Source organism: Hemiscyllium ocellatum, chromosome 5 (genome assembly GCF_020745735.1).
Source record: "Hemiscyllium ocellatum isolate sHemOce1 chromosome 5, sHemOce1.pat.X.cur, whole genome shotgun sequence".
NCBI classification, from domain to species: Eukaryota; Metazoa; Chordata; class Chondrichthyes; order Orectolobiformes; family Hemiscylliidae; genus Hemiscyllium; species Hemiscyllium ocellatum.
This window is the reverse complement of record NC_083405.1, coordinates 106,272,839-106,293,081: the sequence shown is the minus strand read 5'-3', so window position 1 is coordinate 106,293,081 and position 20,243 is coordinate 106,272,839. Positions and strand designations below refer to the sequence as shown.

Genomic DNA, 20,243 nt, shown 5'->3' with positions numbered 1-20,243 from the left:
ACCCACTGTGAAGGAATGGCTTATTGTTCCCAGACAGAATGCTGTGCGACTCAGAGGGAGACTTGCCTGTGATGGTGTTCCCATGCATCATCTAATAATGCCCTTGTTCTTCTAGGTGGTTTTGACTTGGAATACTTGGAAGTTGCTATCAAAGGAGTTGCAGTGTATCTTATTGTGCTCCCACTGTGTTCTAATTATGGAGCATGCATATATTTAAGTTGGTAGATAAGTGTGCAGAGTAGATAAAGTTGGCACTGGAAAAGACACAGCAGGTCAGGAAGCATCTGAGGAGTCAGAGTCGATGTTTTGGGCTTAACCCTTAGAACGGCATGGAAACAGACCCTTCGGTCCAACCTGTCCTTGTCGACCAGATATCCCAACCCAATCTAGTCCCACCTGCCAGCACCCAGCCCATATCCCTCCAAACCCTTCGTATTCATATACCCGTCCAAACGCTTTTTAAATGTTGCAATTGTACCAGCCTCCACCACATCCTCTGGCATTTTATTCCATACACATACCACCCTCTGCGTGAAAATGTTGCCCATTAGGTCTCTTTTATATCTTTCCCCTCTCACCCTAAACATATGCCCTCTTGTTCTGGACTCCCTGACACCAGGGAAAGGACTTTGTCTAGTTATCCTATCCATGCCCCTCATAATTTTGTAAACCTCTGTAAGGTCACCCCTCAGCCTCCGACGCTCCAGGGAAAACAGCCCCAGCCTGTTCAGCCTCTCTCTGTAGCTCAAATCCTCCAACCTTAGCAACATCCTTGTAGATCTTTTCTGAACCCTTTCAAGTTTCACAACATCTTTCTGATAGGAAGGAGACCAGAATTGCATGCAATATTCCAATAGTGGCCTGACCAAGCCCTGTACAACCGCAACTTGACCTCCCAACTCCTATACTCAATACTCTGACCAATAAAGGAAAGCATACCAAACGCCTTCTTCACTATCCTACCTATCTGCGACTCCACTTTCAAGGAGCAATGAACCTGCACTCCAACGTCTCTTTGTTCAGCAACACTCCCCAGGAACTTACCATTAAGTGTATAAGTCCTGCTAAGATTTGCTTTACCAAAATGTAACACCTCACATTTATCTGAATTAAACTCCATCTGCCACTTCTCAGCCCAATGGCTGATCTGGTCCAGATCCTATTGTAATTTGAGGTAACCCTCTTCGCTGTCCACTATAACTCCAATTTTGGTGTCATCTGCAAACTTACTAACTGTACCTCTTATGCTTACATCCAAATCATTTATGTAAGTGACAAAAAGTAGAGGGCCCAGCACTGATCCTTGTGGCACTCCACTGGTCACAGGCCTCCAGTCTGAAAAACAACTTTCCACCACCACCCTCTGTCTTCTACCTTTGAGCCAGTTCTGTATCCAAATGGCTACTTCTCCCTGTATTCCATGAGATCTAACCTTGCTAATCAGTCTCCCATGGGGAATCTTGTCAAACGCCTTACTTAAGTCCATTTAGATCACATCTACTGCTCTGCCCTCATCAATCTTCTTTGTTACTTCATCAAAAAACTCAATCAAGTTTGTGAGACATGACTTCCCACGCACAAAGCCATGTTGACTATCCCAATTCAGTCCTTGCCTTTCCAAATGTACATCCTGTCCCTCAGGATTCCCTCCAACAACTTGCCCACCACTGTGGTCAGGTTTACCGGTCTATAGTTTCCTGGCTTGAATTTACCGCCCTTAACAGTGGCACCACATTTGCCAACCTCCACTCTTCCGGCATCTCACCTGTGACTATCAATGATACAACTATCTCAGCAAGAGGCCTAGCAATCACTTCTCTAGCTTCCCACAGAGTTCTCGGGTACACCTGATCAGGTCATGGGGATTTATCCACTTTTAACAGTTTTAAGACATCCAGCACTTCCTCCTCTATAAAGATTAGATTAGATTAGACTTACAGTGTGGAAACAGGCCCTTCGGCCCAACAAGTCCACACCGACCCGCCGAAGCGCAACCCCCACCCATACCCCTTACCTAACACTACGGGGAATTTAGCATGGCCAATTCACCTGACCCGCACATCTTTGGACTGTGGGAGGAAACCGGAGCACCCGGAGGAAACCCACGCAGACACGGGGAGAACGTGCAAACTCCACACAGTCAGTCGCCTGAGGCGGGAATTGAACCCAGGTCCCTGGCGCTGTGAGGCAGCAGTGCTAACCACTGTGCCACCGTGCTGCCCAAGAGAAGAATCTAGACATTTTCTAGACATGATCTAGACATTTTGCAAGATGTCACCATCTATTTCCCTACAGCCTATATCTTCCATATCCTTTTCCACAGTAAATACTGATGCAAAATATTAATTTAGTATCTCCCTCATTTTCTGTAGCTCCACACAAAGGCCGCTTTGCAGATCTTTGAGGGGCCCTATTCTCTCCCTAGTTACCCTTTTGTCCTTAACATATTAGTAAAAACCCTTTAGATTCACCTTAATTCTATTTGCCAAAACTATCTTCACAGGCCTCATCAACTCTCTTGCTTATCAGATGTTGCTTGACCTGCTGTGCTTTTTCCAGCGCCACATTTTATCGACTCTGACTCTCCAGCATCTGCAGTCCTCACCATCTCTGACATTGAGTGCAGATCAAGCAGGTTGCATTGTCTTGGATGAAGTTATGCTTTTTGAAAGTGTTGCAGTTGCCTCATTCAGGCATGTGAACAGTATTCAACCACACATCTTAATGTGCCTTTTGACACCACAAGTCCATAAGATAGAGGTGCAGAACTAATTCATTCAGTCCATCAAATCTGCTCCGTCATTCAATGAGATCATGGCTGATCTGATAATCCTCGATTTTGCTTTATTGTATATACCTATAACCCTTGATTCCCTCACTGATTTAACATCTGCCTCTCTCAGCCTAGAATTTCCCTCATGAGCTAAACTCTACAGCTCTCTGCACCAAAGCACTCCACAGATTTACTATCCTCTGACACAGAATTTTACCTCATTTCAATCTAAAATGGGCAATCCTTTCTTCTAAAATTATGAAGTCTACTCGCAGTCTCTCAAACATCAGGAAAGAACTCCTCTGTCTCTACTTTTATGATTGAGCCTGAGTCGCACAGCATTCTGACTGGGAACAATAAGCCATTTCTTCACAGTCACTGGGTCAAAGTCTTGGAGCTCCATTCAAGGAGTCAACAAGTCTACACTACTAACCACAGTGAAAGAACAGCAAGTCTGAATCATGTATGTTTCAAAAATATTTCCTCTCATTCCTCCAAACTCAATGAGTACAAACAAAATCTTTGATACCTAATCAACCTAATGAACATTCTGTGGACTGCTTCCAGTGAGCACATATCTGAGGTAAGGTGCTAAAAGCTGTTTACAGTATGCATGGTTTAATTAGTGCCTTGTGTAGAATGAGGAAGACCTCTATATTTTTACACTCCATTCCTTTTAAAGTAAAAGAGCTGAAAATGTGTTGCTGGAAAAGCGCAGCAGGTCAGGCAGCATCCAAGGAACAGGAAATTCGACGTTTCGGGCATAAGCCCTTCATCAGGAATGAAGCCCCAATCAGGCTTATGCCCGGAACGCCGAATTTCCTGTTCCTTGGATGCTGCCTGACCTGCTGCGCTTTTCCAGCAACACATTTTCAGCTCTGATACTCCAGCATCTGCTGACCTCACTTTCTCCTTTTAAAGTAAAAGCCAACAGCTCATTTGCCTTCCCAATTACCTGATTAATGCACAAGGACCAACCAAATCTCCTTGGGCTGTTGTTTTCTAGAGTCTTCCCTTCACCCCCTGCCCATTTAAATCATATTCAGCTCTTCAGTTTTCCTTCAAACTGCAGAACGTCATTTTTCCCCATATCATATTCCATTTACCTAGTTTCTGCTCGTTCACTTAAACTATCCATATCCCTCTGTGGATTCCTGATGTCACCCTCATACTTGCTTTCCCTATCTGCAAACTTTGCATGGTACATACATTTCCATCAAACATAATTTATATTGTAAATAATTGTGCCCACAGAACCAATTCCTGTGGCACTCCATTGGGTACACATTGCCATTCTGGAAATGACCCCTCTATCTCAATTACGTCTTGTTTTAGTCAATCCACTATCCATTTTAACATACTTCTCCAACACCATGGCCCATCATCTTAATAAGTAGCAACACATGTGGTATCTAATTGAAAGCCTTTTTGGAAATCCAAATGTACTGTCTGGTCCCCTTCAGCCATGCTGCTTGTTAGGCCCTCAAAGTACTTTTAATTAGTTTATTAGGTATGAGATCCCCCTCAAAAAGTCTGGCTGATTTTGCTTAATTTTATTATTTTTTAAAATGATTTTCTATTACATTATTTATGAATTTTCTCATTGACAAATGTTATACTAACTTTTTTAGTTACCTATTTTTTAGTCACCTCCCTTTTGGAACATATTGACAATTATTTAATCTTCTGGCATTTTTCCCAAATTTAAGGATTCTTCCATTTCTTACCTTGTACTTCTTCATCTAGTAATAGAGATTATGTTTAGTTCCACCCCAACTTGGGCCACTTGATTATTTAGTAGTTTGGATTGCTAATATGATCATCTAACAAAGATTGATGCAAAATACTTAAGCAACTGCTCTGCTATTTCCTTGATATCCATTTTAATTCCCCAGTCTCATCCTCTCAGGGATCAAGATTCAACTTGACTTTTGTTATGGACCAGACCAAACCCCATCAAAATATATTAAGAGGATAGCCTTGATCCTCATATTGGGTTATGAGTCTTGGATAGTTAAGTCCTCAAAATTCAGTGGAAGCAGTGTCTTGAATAGTTTTAGTGGGAGAGGTAAATCAAACATTTCATTTATATTGTAAATAATTGATAAGCAAGAAAGTGAAAGATTATCAGGGTAGGCAAGAATATGGAAAAATCATATTAGCCATGATCTTATTTGAATGGTGGAGCTCAAGGGACAAGTGACCTACTTCTACTCCAAATGTATATGTTTGTATAACAGGATATGTACAGGCAAGTGAGTTGTTCAAGTGTCACCTGTCATGGTATTAATATAGCTGGTCTAGTTCAGTTTCTGATCAACTGTATCCGTGGTACGCTAATGGTGTGAGGTCCAGCATTACAATGCCATTGAATGTCAATGAGAGATTAGATTTTCTTATTAGACATGATCAATGCCTGGTATTAGTGTGACCTATTACTTTCTGTTTAGCAGCCCCCTATCTGAAAGTTATCCAAGTGTATTTGTGTATGTGCACTGATCAGTAAACATTCCCAGTTCTGATCTTATGATAGATGGAATGAGAATATAGCAACAAGAGCAGGCTACTCACCCCTTCAAGCCCGCTTTGCCATGCAATAAGATCACGGCTGAACTGACTTTAATTCTAATTCTACATTCTTGCAGACACCTGGTAATCTTTCATCCCCTTGGTAATCAATAAATTGAAAGTGCTCTTGTGGCACAGTGGTAGTGTCCTACTTGCATGTGCAATAATGTCCTGGGGATGTGGTGATTGGTCTCATAGTTAAGTCAGAGTTATTCAGCATGGAAATAGACCATGCCAACCACAATGCCAAACTGAACTAGCCCCACCTGCCTGCAGTTGGCCCACATACCTCCAAACATTTTTTTAAAATGTACTTATCCAAGCGTCTTAAACTTTCCCATTCTACCGGCATCCACCATTTCCTCTAAAAGTGCACTTTACACGAGCCACTCTGTAAAACAACTGCCCTTTTTTTTTCAAAACTCTTTCTCCTCTCACCTTAAAAATATGCGTCCTAGTCTTTCAATTCCCCCACCACAGGGGAAAGACACCTCCGAAACACCTTATCTATAACCCTCACAATATTTTAAACCTCTAAGGTCAAGCCTTAACCTCCAACGCTCCAGTGAGAAAAGTCGCAAACTATGCAGCCTCTCCATATAACTCAAATCCTCCATTCCCAGCAACATCATGGTAAATACAAACTGGAAGAACTGCGGATGCTGTAAATCAAAGATAAACTGAAATTTCTGGAAGAGCTCAGCAGGTCTGGCAGCATCTGTGGAGAGAGTTAATGTTTTGGGTAAAGTGACCCTTCCTCAAAACATCCTGGTAAATCTTTTCTGAACGTTCTCCAGCTTAATAATATCCTTCCTATAGCAAGACCACAACTGCACACAGTACTCCAGAAAAGGCCTTACCAATGTCCTGTACAACCTCAATATGACATCCCAAAATGTCTGAGCAATGAAGGCAAGTGTGCTAAACACCTTCTTAACCATTTTATCTACATGAGATGAAAAGTTGAAATTATTTACCCGAACCTCTAGGTTTCTCTGTTCTACAGCATTACTCAAGGCCCTAGTGTTAATTGTACAAGTCTTACCTTGTTTGTTTCACCAAATGCAATACCTCACATTTGTCCAAATTAAACTCCACCTGTCACTCCTCAGCCCATTGACCCAATTGATCAAGACCTCTTTGTAATCTTAGATAGCCTTCTTCACTATCCACTATACCACTAACTTTGATGTCATCTGCAAACTTACTAATGTTCTCTTCTTATATTCTCATCAAAATCTTTCATATAAATAACAAACAAAAGTGGATCCAGCACAGATCCCTGTGGAACATCACTGGCCTACAGTCCAAACAACAACCCTCCACCAATACCCACTCCTGCCATTAAGCCAATTCTGCATCCATTTGGCAAGCTGAGTCTGAGTCTCAAGTGATTTAACTTTACTGATTAGTCTACCATGCAGAACCTTAAAGGCTTCACTAAAGTTCAAGTGAATAAGGTGTACCACTGTACCCTCAATCTTCTTGGTTACTTCCTCAAAAACCTCAATCAAGTTTGTGACCTACGATTTCCCTCACACAAAATCATATTATCTCAAATCATTCCCTGCCTCTCCAAATGCACATAAATCCTATCTTTTGGATCACTTCCCACCACCGAAGTCAGACTCTCCGGTTCATAATCCCCAAGTTTCTCCTTACATCCCTTCTTAAACAAAGGCACATTAGCCACTTTTCCAGTCATCCGACATTCACCCATAGTTATAGATGATACAAATATTTCTGCAAGGGACCTCAATTTCCAAATCTCCCACAACAGTTGAAAAATGTGGTGCTGGAAAAACACAGCAGGCAGGCAGCACCCGAGGAGCAGGAGAATCGACGTTTCGGGCATAAGCCCTTCTTCAGGAATGAGAGGCCTCTCATTCCTGAAGAAGGGCTTATGCCCGAAACGTCGATTCTCCTGCTCGTCGGATGCTGCCTGGCCTGCTATGATTTTCCAGCACCACATTTTTCAACTCTGGTCTCTAGCATCTGCAGTTCTCACTTTCTCCTAGTTGATCTAAACCTCCCACAACACCCTGGTATACACAAGATTAGGTTTCTGAGATTTATCCTTTATATTTTTAAAACTCCCAGCATTTCCTCAATTGTCATGTGAATGGTTTCAAAAACAATATTTATTTTATGAGTTCTCTAGCTTCCATTGTTTTATCTGCAATAAAAATTGATTCATTTAATGTCTCTCCCACCTCCTGAGATGGAAAAATGACCTATTTGATCTTTAAGGGTTATTACGTACATCTTCCAGTATGCAAGATGTGATTTCAGTAAGTGGCACTTGACCAAGTTTTCATTGAAGTCAATTTTATTCAAGTCATTTTGTTTCATAGTCTTGATGTTGTAGATAAATCTGGAATTCAGCTCTTTGATCCATGCTTAAACTAAGGCTACAATGAGATCTGGAACTGAGTGGACCTAGTAATACGCAAGGTGAGCATAGATGATTGTTGTATACATGATGTGTGATTCAAATGTCAGCAATACATCCCATCATTTTGCTATTTATTGACTGGATCATTGAGGAGATAATTAGTCAGACTGCATTTGTCCTTTTTTGTGGAGAGGATATATCAAGACAATTTTCCACATTGGCAAAACAGTTGTCCCCGTTGTAGCTGTACTGGTGCACAGCTTGGCCAAGGGTGTGGTTAGCTTCAAGCATATGCCTCCAGTACTACATCCAAGATATACTTCCCATTGTTGTAGATATTTTAAATCAACCTCTTCAGACATGTTATGACATATGTCTGAAGCAAATGGGAGTGCATGAAGCTATTTCTTGATATCATGAAATGCAAGAGGCACTGCAGCCAAATTGGTGAACCACAAACTTTCACAAAAGGTAATCTGATAATGAAGAAATAACTGCTTTTGTTGATTGATGAACAAATATTGTCCAGGGTGCTAGGAATAACTCTAGTGCTGAGGGACCATTTGCATCTGTCAGAGCAGGTGGATGGATCTTCAGTTTAAGCTCTCATGTGAAAGACCTGTACTCAAAATAAACAGGGTTGGGAGGTGAATTCACACCTAAAACGCCTGCTAAAATTAATTTGAGGGGTGACCAATCAAAGAGAGGCTGCAAGAGAGAAGGGTCTAACTTGATTAGGAGCATGAATGAGACTACGTTCTCATGAGGGTATCCTCAAGGTGGTGGTGGTGGTGGGGTGGGGGGGGGGAAGAGCGAGACAGGGTGCAAAGGAGAGGTATGATGAGATTAGATTAGATTCACTACAGTGTGGAAACAGGCCCTCCGAACAGCAACCCACCCAGACCCATTCCCCTACATTCACCCCTGACTAATGCACCTAACACTACGGGCAATTCACCAGAAACCGGAGCACGCGGAGGAAACCCACATTTATACGGGGAGAATGTGCAAACTCCACACAGACAGTTGCCCGACCTGAGGCGGGAATTGAAACCGGGTCCCTGGCCCTGTGAGGCAGCAGTGCTATCCACTGAGCCACCGTGCCGTCCCACGTGACAGTTAAAATCAGTTTACAATTAAGAGCAAGAAAGTCTTAAAATCGCTATGGTAATCAACACACCACAGCTGAAGCTTAAGGCTACATTTATTCAAGTGCTGCTACATGAGAAAGAACTGAATTTTTAAATTTATATCAGAAATACAGACACAGTGAGAAGGGCATTAACTGCCTGAACTATTCCAAGAGATTAACTGGTGATCTCACCAGCCTCTGTCAGCTATTTTGAAAATATTTTTATTGCTAACTTATGTCTGCTGTCTTGTCCTAATTTAAAATTTGCAGTGTTGAAGAAATTTATGTTTGCTTATGTATTGTGGCCTTTAATAGATATTTGGTAGTTGAGGATACTGAAGAATTGTTCTAATCCCACTTCTTTGGAGTCCAAATACGCCATATGTCAACACAAATATAGAACGTATTGTATTGTAAAAATCAAGTTAGTCATCATGAAAAAATAGCCTTTAAGTAAATCCTCAAGACGTCTCAAGAATAAAATGTATTTGTACCGTGCAAAATTAGGTACTTCCAACAAAGTTAGGTACACCAACAGTAACCTGGTATCACGTAACTCAGACAGAAGTGCAACTAATTCAGCCACAGACTGACACTACAGTTCAAATTTGCATTTGAGGGGATGGGTTCACTAATTTAATAAAAAATTCTAAATGCCATTAACTTGTATATTAAAGTTGTTAACATGAGAATTCAAGGGAAAGGGCTGTCTTTTCATTCCTAGACTGTGATGGCAGTTAGAATCATAATATGAAAGAACACAGAAGAAAGGCAGTTGGATCTACATGCTTTGCTAGTTCTTTGGTAGAGTTATGCAACTTGTTCTAATCATTTTTACTCTTTCGCCATAGCTCTTAAGAAATTTATGGTACAGAAAACGGGATGTGTGAAATGGCCTTTGAAAACAAGGAGGGAATAAAACCGATGAGGTAAGGGCAAGATAGACAAATGGCAACATCATATTAAAATGGAAACCTGGCTAAAAGAAGGGCAAGACTGGTTGCTCAGCATCCCTGGTTATGCAGTTTTCAAGCAGGTTGGAGAAGGGGATGAATAAATGAATTACAGTTATGAGGAATATAAAATTAATGAAGCATCAAATGAGGCCAAATTGAAACAGAATACAACAATGCTACAAATCTGAAATTGGAAAAAATGCTTGAGAAACGTAGCATCTGTGGAGAAAGAAACAGAAAACATTTTGAATCCAAAGACTCTTCAGAATTTGTTTCTCTACTTGTGCTGCCAGACTCACTGAGTTTATCTGGTATTTTCTATTTATGTAACAAATGAGGCCACTAGGGCTGAGATGTACATGGTAACTTATACATGGATGCAGAAGATGGGAGCAGGGTTCTTACGGAGTACTATGTTTGCACAAAAGAGTGGGATGATGCAGATATTCTAGTTAAAGAGAAAGTTTGTGAATTCTTAGATAACAGTAAGCCAAATGAGAACCGAAATACTGAGGAACTGAAGGTGATTCAATCACATGGGCTAAATGAGTTCTTAGACTGTTGAAGGAAGCCAGGAAGGAAATGCTCTGGAAGCATTTTCGAATCCTCACTGGATAGGATATCAAAAGTTTGGTCTTCACAAAGGACAAAATGTAAGCTAAGTAACTTTATGTCAGTCAGAGGACTTTTGTAACAATGGTTGTGCCCCTACTTCTCAGCCAGAAAGTCCAAGTCTTATCCACACTGGACACATTTCATAAATATCTGAATAAGTTGAATAAAATATAATTAGGTAAAAACAATGACTGCAGATGCTGGAAACCAGATTGCTGGAAGAGCACAGCAGTTCAGGCAGCATCCTAAAATATAATTAGGTCTGTCAGTCCAACTTACTGGAGACAGTATGAAGAATAGAATTAAATGTCACTTATCAAAGATCATTAGCATGGTTTGTTAAGTAATGTCATGTCTAACTAACTGCATTCTTTGAGGGAGGAGCAAGAAGAATTGGTAAGGATAGCGCATTGGATGATATCTATATTAAATTTAGTAAGGTAGTTGACAAGGTCTCATATGGTAGACTGCCCAGGAAAGTAAATGCCCATGGGACACATGGAAATGTGACAAGTTGGTTCCAAAATTGCTCAGTGACAGAAAATAAAGGCTAATAGTGGCTGGATGTTTTCTGTGAATGGAAATCTGTTTCCAGTGGTGTTCCATAAAGTTGTGTGGGTTCCTTGCTGTTAGTGGTATACGTTAAATCTGGGAGGCATGATTGGTTAATTTGCAGATGACACAAACTTGGCTTGGTATTTGATAGATAAAAGAATGGCTATCAACTATAAGATTGAGTGGGTAGAAAAGCAGCAAATAGAATTCAACCCAGAAAAAATGTGTTATATTTTTAGGGAGGCAAACAAAGCAAATCGAATGCACAAGAAACACAATGATACTGAGAGGGGTACAGGAGAGATCTTGGAACACATGCCCACAGATTTTGAATTTGGAAGAACTTCTTTAAGACGTCAAAGAAGGTAATTGTGATGCTTTCCTTCCTGTCATGAGATGTTGAATACAACAGCAGGGACGTAATACTGGAATTATATAATGACACTGGTTAGGCCACAACTGAGGTTATGTGTAAAGGAAAGATTTAGGTTGATTAGCACAAAGGTTAGCAAGGACCTAAGGAAAAGCCTTTTCACCCAGATGGTGGTGTCAGATGTGTAGGATATTAATCCCAAAGTTGTACATGATCCTCGAACCCAGAAGCATCAAATGCTACAAACTATTGCAGCTTTGGGCAGGTGTAACTAACCATGGCAACAAAGGATACCAAGAATTCATGACACTAATGTTTAGTTTAAAGCACATTCGTAGTTTTTCTTATAATTTATATAGACAGATGTGTTTTTAAAAAAGACATTTCTTCTACGGCAAAAGGGCTTAAAGAAATCAAGATTGAATAGCTACACAAGCAGACAAACGTTACTAACATATGACCAGGTTCTGTGACAAAGAGAGGGCAAGCAGCAAACTTCTGGTCCAGATTTCAGTGGTGGCAAAGTTCCCAAGAACAGAGGATCCAGGAAAATTGAATAGCATCTCAGCACAGAGATTCATCACTCTGACACAAGACAGTTAACATCATTTTCCTGGAGAAAAGTTATCGAACCACTTCATTTCCACTCTCATTAGACAGGCCTGAAAATCCTGGAAAACTGCTAATAGTATGAAGTTATGTATTGTTAATCAAAGGCGGCCAAAAATGATGCTCATCAGTATAAACACCAACATCAGGGTGGCACAATTGTTAGCACTGTTGCCTCATAGGGCCAGAGACCTGGGTTCAATTCCACTCTGGGCGTCTCTCTTTGTGGGTTTCCTCCTGGTGCTCTAGCTTCCTCCTACAGTCCAAAAATTTGCAAATTTGGTGGATTGATCATTCTAAACTGGCCAGTAATGTATAGGCTAGGTGGATTAACCAGGCAAATGCAAGGTGATAGGCTAGGGGGATGTGTCTGGGTGGGATACTCTTTGGACAGTCAGTGAGGACTTGATGGACCAAATGCCTGCTCCCCCACTATAGGGATTCTATGATTTCTAAGTACATAGATCAATTGAAGTGAATCATCCATTTCTGTGCTGTAAATTTTGAATCTTATTCTGACATTAACTTCATTCAAGGAATAAAGTGTATGCATCACTCACTCTTTGGTATAAACTGGATAGTAAAGCACTGACGGCCCCTTGGCAAGGAATTAAAGTGAAGGGTTAAGAAATCGTCTTCTGCCCTTGATAACATTGCCTGAAAATAAACTGTGAAAAATCAAACAACACCATGTTATACTCCAACAGGTGGCTCCTAATGAAGGAGCAATACTTATAAGCTAGTGCTTCCAAATAAACCTGTTGGGTGAGAACCTGGTGTTGTGATGATTAACTTTGCACACCCCAGTCCAACACCAGCATCTCCAAATCATGAAACACCTGAAAATTCACTGCTATTCAAAGCTAGGGGTTGGCATAATTGGAATTCTTAGAAGTAACGTAAAACTACAGAACAACCTTGGTTATCCGAATGTCAATTAGTTGAATTTCGGATTTCCCAAATAAGATCTCAAAGTCCCGTAAAAACGTTATCCAAACAATCAGTTATCTGAACAAAATACTTTCCGCCCATCTCGTTCGGATAATCGAGGTTGCTCTATATATGTACTGATCTGTTTGTATCATTTTTAAAATTTTCATGACCGCATTAGTTTATTGGAAAAGACTACACCAACTCACTTTATAATCATGTAATTAACTTGCACTTGCAGCATTTACAATTTATTTTTTTAAGAAAAACAAAAGCACTGTTTCCATACATTTGTTAGGAATCCATTCCCCTACAACTTTTAGAAAAATTGAGATGGTTACAATTGAATAGAGTTTGCATTTTACAGTACTTTTCACGTCTTTCAAACATTTCATAGCCACTGATGTTGTCATTTTGTTATATCAAAAACAGTGAGCATTGAATACCAGCGAATGAGCTTCATATCAGTTTTTGATAGTGTCGGTTCTTTCAAATAATGTTTATTTCTGACCATACAAATAAGAATGGGGCTTCACCTTAACATCTCTGAAAGATGAGACCCAAAAATATCATTCCATTTGTACTACCTTTCAGCATCAGTCTGGATTACATGCTCATGTTCACTGTGGTTGGCACTTTGGTTATTAAGATAATCAAATTAAGTACAAAAGAATTTTTAAAAAGTAGTAATCAAAGCCAATTAAACATAAGGAAGAAAAGTACCTTGAATTCTGAAGGATAATTCTGAAAGTAACAAAGCAATTTCAAAAGAATGGAATTTTGTTCTTAGCCTGTGTATGCTTTTAAGTTGTGATTTTGATTATGAAAACAAAACATATATATCCCATACACTGTTTTTAATATACATCTTAACGGAATACAGAAAAATACTTTCAATAACTATATATACATATTTCAGCAAAGATCACAACCATATAAACTGTTCTATGCCAACAAACATGCGTCATAAGTTGAGATTTGTACACCGCTTTGCAGACGACGTTAAAAATTTGGAATTATTTTGAAGTTGAGCACCAAAATTTCTCCCACACTCCCCAAATAATTTTACCATTCATCACAAAAGTACCCAATTATCAAGTATTTTTGAGCCAACTGCTACAGCATTTCTCCTTCCGATTAGCAGCAAATTAAGGTCAGAATGGTCTGGCTGTCATTGGGTATTTTTATTTGCTTAACTGTCAATAGTTCCAGTGTTCTTTAGAAAAAATTATGAACATGTCCTTCCTAAAATACTATCTAGATTTGAGATCATAAGCACTGGAGTTAATCCTTCAACAGTAATAAAGTGCCCAATAAAATTTGTATTTCACACTGCTTTGTAAAGATTGACATCAATGCTGCAATATTGCAGGAATAATATGTAAGAAACAATCCTATAAAATTCAATAATACCAAATTAAGAACATCCTCTGGAATAAACTACTTACAATGCTTTGAATTTGTGGAATCAATCATAGGAGTTAATTAAATTTATCATGCCTCTTTGAAAGAGCTAGCCAATAGGTTCCACTCCCCAACTATCCTTACAATTTTCCTTCAGAGGTAAAATTACTAGTAAAACAGATAGTACAATTCAAGATCTTAACTGCCAGTAACAACATAATCTATATTCCTTTATGTTAATCTTAAATCTACTTTATTTAATGTAGCCTCCCTGAGGGGAAGGTTTACTCCAATACTTCTCAATTTTTAACGTTTCAAAGTATCTCCGGTTCACCTTTTCTGCTCGGACAACACTCCCTGTATGCCGAAATGTTTGGTACAAAGCACAAATGCGATAATACAGTTGAATGGTAAGACTATTCCAGCACGGTACTGCTTTGGAAAACAACGTGATCACGAGTATGTATTCCAAACCAAAACGATTGAAAAAAAATCGTTTGGAGGGGTGGGGGGAAATTTGTGCGCGTAAGCCACCATCATATTCATCTGTAACATAACTTCCCAACATATAATAATCAGCGTTAGGCAATTTGATTTTTGTGGCATAATCGTGATGGGGTTTGGCTGTTTGAAGAAGTGGATGAATATGCAGATCCTACAAAACTCAGTTCTGCCTTAAGAACTAAGCAGATTTCCACAGTGCAGTACAAGAGGTTGGCGAACAAACGGTCGCTGCAGGAAAGCCTCGCTTGAGTCACTACGCCATTTATGAAACCTTCCCCTTCAAACCAAACGCCGCCATTTTATCGCAGCCTGCTGCCAGAACTAGATTTTATTTCAAACACTTTTTCAATCAAACTACACTTTTAAAAAGCGACATTCACGCACCAAGTTATTAACATGCCCGAAAAACGAAGAAATTCAACTTCAAAACAAAAAGGAAAAGGCCAAGGCTCAACCCCGTTGTTTGGACGTTGCAGTTGGGTATTCGAAATTTTAAAAAAGGCTCCTCACAAACCGCAGCCTCGCGTTTATTATTAACCGGGTGGCGATCAATATTAACTGATTCACACATGAATAGCTCCCCCCACCCAATTTGGGGTTGACGGATAGCACCCCTTTATTAAAAAAATAGATTCAATGAGTTAAAACATTTTGGTCATACGGATCTGAAATTGAAGGGATGTTAAGAAAATAGGTTCTGACCACAGCTTCACAATCCAGCAACTTTAAAACAAAACCCATCGAAAAGTCAACCGATCGACCCCCACCCCACCCCACCCCGTCTCGCCTTTTGAACAGGCATCGGGACTTGTCCAAGAGACAAAAAAAATACGATTGATTATTTTGACCGTCTTCTCCACCAGAAAGGAAAATAAAATTCATAGACATTCGGCGCAAAATACTGAAACGTAAATTCAAGACCATCCGAGCTGCGAATGTTTTGTCGCTTGAAAAAGGAAGCGAGAGAGAGAGAGAGGGGAAAAATGTCGAAATGATTAAGTTGCATCCAAGTGTCGAGTACTGTGTCCTGTTCTCCCCTTCTCCGACATGTCTGCTTTCGCCACGATGGGATCAACGCCCGAGTCTCCTCGGTGCCAACGCAGGACTGACAGCGGCGATGAGACCTCGCTCTCTCGCCTTCAAAGCTCCCTCTAAGTAAATTTCCCCGTGTCTTTCTCCTCACTCACTCACTCAACACACACGCACACACACATCGACAGTCTCGGTCGTATTTTCTGTGACAAAGTCTAACCGAGGATAACGTCATGTTGTTACACTGTAGCTGATCATGTTGTCGCAAGTGGACAAACGTCAGGAGCTTACATACAAAAAATGGGCGGCTAAAGTAACAGGAGACACGGCGAGCACTGCTCCTGTCATCTCAATAGGAGGAGGGGAGAAAAGGGGGGTAAATACAAACCCAAACACGCTCACATACACATATCGACAGGTATTCAATAGAAATAAGGGAAGGGGGGGGGGGGGGGGGGGGAACCTACTGGCTGTAAAAACCAATTCCACACTTTCCGTCCACTTCAAAACCAACAAGGGAAAGGGATAAAAAATCCCTCCTCCCAGCTGCTCTAAAATCCAGGTGAAGCTGAAACACCAGACACTATGGGAAATTTTAAATTTTCTTTATCAACCACGTTGGATTCGAACTTTAAAAACAAAACACTGCAGGGTATTTTCTCTGCAAAAAAACCTGTGATCAGCAGCGCCTTTGCCCGATCCTTGTCGTTATCTACTGCTATTTGAGGAATGTTCAAAACGCCAATCTGCAACTTGCAATTGTTTCGCTTGCAATCTGCAGTTTAAAATCGATTTCTAGTGAAAACGAAGGCAATGAACCGGCAATGTTCATTTGAAGCTTCTACTGTAAAAATCAATTTACTCCGGCGACTGGAATTTATTTATTATTCTTAGTTCCATATATATGTGCATAGAAAGAAAGTGGGAAGGGGTGGAAACAAGTCACCCTAAAATTTTAAATAATATAATCACACTCAGCAGAACCTCAATAATCGCACGTCTCAAACAAAACTGTCGTTTTTATTATTTTAAACACCCTCGATTCCAACATCCTGACGTCCCTCGATTTAACAGAAATCGGAAACGTTTTAACGTCTGAAAATCGAGGACGAGAAACTACTGCTGCGGATGGTAGTGGGAGACAGATTCCCAAATCCCCTCCGAAGAGAGGGAGACCCAAAAGCCCTGAATCGAAGACATCGATCTGCAGACAGGCTGGACGGCGAGCTCTGATCTGATCTCGTCAGCCAGCAGTCGCCTGCCTCTTGCCCTCCCCAAAGAATAAAGTAAGGGGAAGAAAAGGAGGAAGCAAACAGAGAGAGAGAGAAAAAGAGGGAGCCGACAGGTTGCCACCTTTCTCTCTCACAGACACACACACAATGACCCCAGCCAATGGTTTCCTTATATATTTTTTCTCTCTCTCTCTTCCCCCACTTTTGCATTAATGCTACGTGCATGATGTGCGTGTGAAGTGTTGGTGCCACCGTCTCTCAATTGACTCCTTTCCCTCCGTCTCCTTACTTACCCCTTACGTAGTTTTACTCGTCACTGATTACGGTGCGCCAGGAGTGGATGGCTGTGCTGATACGTAGCCGCCACGTCAAAAAAATACACTGAGAGCGTCACCTCCAGTCCCCTCAAACCAGGCGAGGCCGCAGCACCCGGCTCGCGCGCACAGCCCGGATCGCTGCGCCGCCGCCGCCGCAACTCGACGCCCCATTGGTCCGCACTCCCAACGGACCGGCCTTCCAAACCTCGCGAGAGGCCCGAGCCCCGCCGCCATTGGTCGGCCCGGTCTTCTTCGCGCGCTGCGGGGAGGGGGTCGGGGGCGGAGAGGATGAAGAGTATTCTCCGCCGAGCCCGGATCTCATTTTTTTTTCCTCGGCTGTTTGGTAGATATCGCTGTCCTGTTGTAAAGTGGAAGAGGGGGGTTGGGGGCGGAGAAAAGTAAAGAGACTAAAGAAAATCAGCAGAATAAGGAACGTGTTGCTTTTGTTTTTTTTCATGTAAAATTCTCGCTGCCATGTTTTGTTTTAGAAGCTGAAATGGCCGTCTGTGTGCTGATAAATATGGCCGTAAATAAACGGCGTTTTAATGAAACATTCAAGGGCTACTTTATAGAAAAAAAGCCAAAGCTAAATTGATTTTCCCACCTCTCCCCCCCCCCCCCCTCCCCGGCTGATCCCAGAATCGCCAACCTCCATGATTATTATCGGAACCTTTTCGGGTGTTCGAGTATGCTAATTCGGTTAATTTGGAGCGGGGTTCTTCTTCAACCGATTTCAGTGTGATTTTGGAGTTTTCCCCCGTTAATCGAGCTTATTTTAAAATGTTTAAGCCGGGAGCAGTTGACGCATTGCGGAGTGTGGTCGCCTCCATGTGGTGATCGTCTGTTACTGTGGAGACTGCGATTCCAGAACTTGCTTCAAAGGACAACACTCTCTTCTCGCTCAGCCCCATTTTCTCTGAACCGAAGAAACTCTTTTTTTTTAAAAAAAATTAAATCTGTACGTTTTTGTCATTAATTTAAAAATAAAAACTGTAGAACCCATCTCAAAACGATGATTCTTATTCACTCTCTAAGTGTTAAGTCAGTTTGAGAGAACTTGTCTCACTCACATCGTCTAGTTCTTAAGTTATTGTTTAACATCAAAACCGAAAATGCCGAACATTGATTCAACCTGACCTGCTGTCTGACTTGTTAGAGAAGGAAAACTGTTATTTCGGATCGATGAGCTACCTTCCTTTGAATTTGGACATTAGTTTTGCTTTTGTACTGTTCTAACCTCTTCATCTGCCCAATAGTCTTCACTCTACAAAGACAGTTGAAGAGAGGGCATTTGAGAATCTTGCAACGAAATTTGCTCTCATGAATTTTTTTGTAATTATAATGGGGTTTGTGGAATGATGCACAAGTACCAGATTGATACAAAAGTATAATAGTGTGTGTGCTTGAAACTTCAAAATATTGGAAACATTGAGCAGTTTAATTAAGATCTTAAGTTGACAAACTTTCCTCATCCTACTAGATACTTTGTTCTATCATCCAAACATATGTTGCGAAACTGATCAACTTGCCTTAAATACAATGTACTAACTTTCTGTCATTATATTACAAAAATTATTGCCAGGTGAAAGAACATTATATTGGCAGTATCCCTACCTTTGGTGTCAAATAGTTTTAGTTCAGGCACAGCAACATCAGTGTGGTGCTGCAAAAGCACAGCAGATCAGGCAGCATCCAAGGAGCAGGAGAATCAGTGTTTTTGGGCGTAAGCTCTTCATCAAGAACTTACCTGATGAAGAGTTTATGCCCGAAATGTCAATTCTCCTGCTGCTTTGCTGGTGCTGTGCTTTTCCAGCATCACACTATCAACTCTGATCTCCAGCATCGACAGTCCTCACTTTCTCCAGAGCAACATCAGTGCTCAGTAAGGATCACTTCAAATGGAAAACTTAAGTCTGAGTTTTCCTGTGCAATGACACCCACTGGATGTCCCAAAAATGTTTCCAGCTGCAAATGTGTTGCTGGTCAAAGCACAGCAGGTTAGGCAGCATCTCAGGAATAGAGAATTCGACGTTTCGAGCATAAGCCCTTCATCAGGAATAAGAGAGAGAGAGCCAAGCAGGCTGAGATAAAAGGTAGGGAGGAGGGACTAGGGGGAGGGGCGATGGAGGTGGGATAGGTGGAAGGAGGTCAAGGTGAGGGTGATAGGCCGGAGTGGGGTGGGGGCGGAGAGGTCAGGAAGAGGATTGCAGGTTAGGAGGGCGGTGCTGAGTTGAGGGAACCGACTGAGACAAGGTGGGGGGAGGGGAAATGAGGAAGCTGGAGAAATCTGAATTCATACCTTGTGGTTGGAGGGTTCCCAGGCGGAAGATGAGGCGCTCCTCCTCCAGCCGTTGTGTAGTTGTGTTCTGCCGGTGGAGGAGTCCAAGGACCTGCATGTCCTCGGTGGAGTGGGAGGGGGAGTTAAAGTGTTGAGCCACGGGGTGATTGGGTTGGTTGGTTCGGGCGGCCCAGAGGTGTTCTCTGAAGCGTTCTGCAAGTAAGCGGCCTGTCTCACCAATATGGAGGAGGCCACATCGGGTGCAGCGGATGCAATAGATGATGTGTGTGGAGGTACAGGTGAACTTGTGGCGGATATGGAAGGATCCCTTGGGGCCTTGGAGGGAAGTGAGTGTGGAGGTGTGGGTGCAAGTTTTACATTTCCTGCGGTTGCAGGGGAAGGTGCCGGGGGTGGAGGTTGGGTTGGTGGGGGGTGTGGATCTGACAAGGGAGTCACGAAGGGAGTGGTCCTTGCGGAACGCTGATAGGGGAGGGGAGGGAAATATATCCTTGGTGGTGGGGTCCGTTTGGAGGTGGCGGAAATGGCGGATGATACGTTGTATGCGCAGGT

At 41.6% G+C, this 20,243-nt stretch overlaps 1 protein-coding gene across 2 annotated transcripts in view; it reads right to left on the bottom strand.

Moving 5' to 3' along the window:
* The window catches only part of LOC132815817 (cAMP-responsive element modulator-like), a 138,536-nt gene extending 121,059 nt beyond the window's left edge, over nucleotides 1-17,477 (bottom strand). For both annotated transcript variants that reach the window (XM_060825089.1, XM_060825088.1), the window contains exon 1: nucleotides 17,372-17,477. The gene's annotated coding sequence lies outside the window, so the exon portion shown is untranslated. The remainder of the gene's footprint in view (nucleotides 1-17,371) is intronic.
* Between the last annotated feature and the right edge of the window lie 2,766 nt (nucleotides 17,478-20,243).